Here is a 535-nt window from a genome sequence, read left to right on the forward strand (position 1 = left end):
AAGAATACTGCACGGACAACAAGTCTTGGCGTCTTGGATCGATTGCATTTGATGCTGCACACTGAATGTGTGCGTGTGTGTGTGTGAGTGTGTGTGTGTGCGCGCGCACATCCGCGTCCGGCTGGCGGCAGCCAGGCCTGGCTGTGGGCGGGCAGAGATGCAGGCTGTCTCCTCACACCCAAGTGAAAACCTCGGAACGCCTCAGTGACTTCCTCAGTGACTCCGACTTCTCTCAGCCCTCCCACTTGCTGTCATTCCCACTCCTCCATACTGGTCTTTGGTATGTCAGAACCTGTCAGAAGTGTGCTGGGAGATTAGTTGGAGCCATGCTGTGTGTGTGTGAGCTTGTGTGTGGGCGTGTGCTGGTGTGCATGTGTGTGCGTTCATGGAAAGGGTGACTCAGTGCCTCTGTATCAACAATGTTACAACAATATATTCCCTACTTCTAATTAATGCATTCCCTCTGTCTGAGCCAGCACTCCCTCAGGCACAGCACATACACTAATCCACAAAATAGGGGTGTTTTTTGGGGGGG

Source organism: Lampris incognitus, chromosome 17 (genome assembly GCF_029633865.1).
Source record: "Lampris incognitus isolate fLamInc1 chromosome 17, fLamInc1.hap2, whole genome shotgun sequence".
Taxonomy (NCBI): domain Eukaryota; kingdom Metazoa; phylum Chordata; class Actinopteri; order Lampriformes; family Lampridae; genus Lampris; species Lampris incognitus.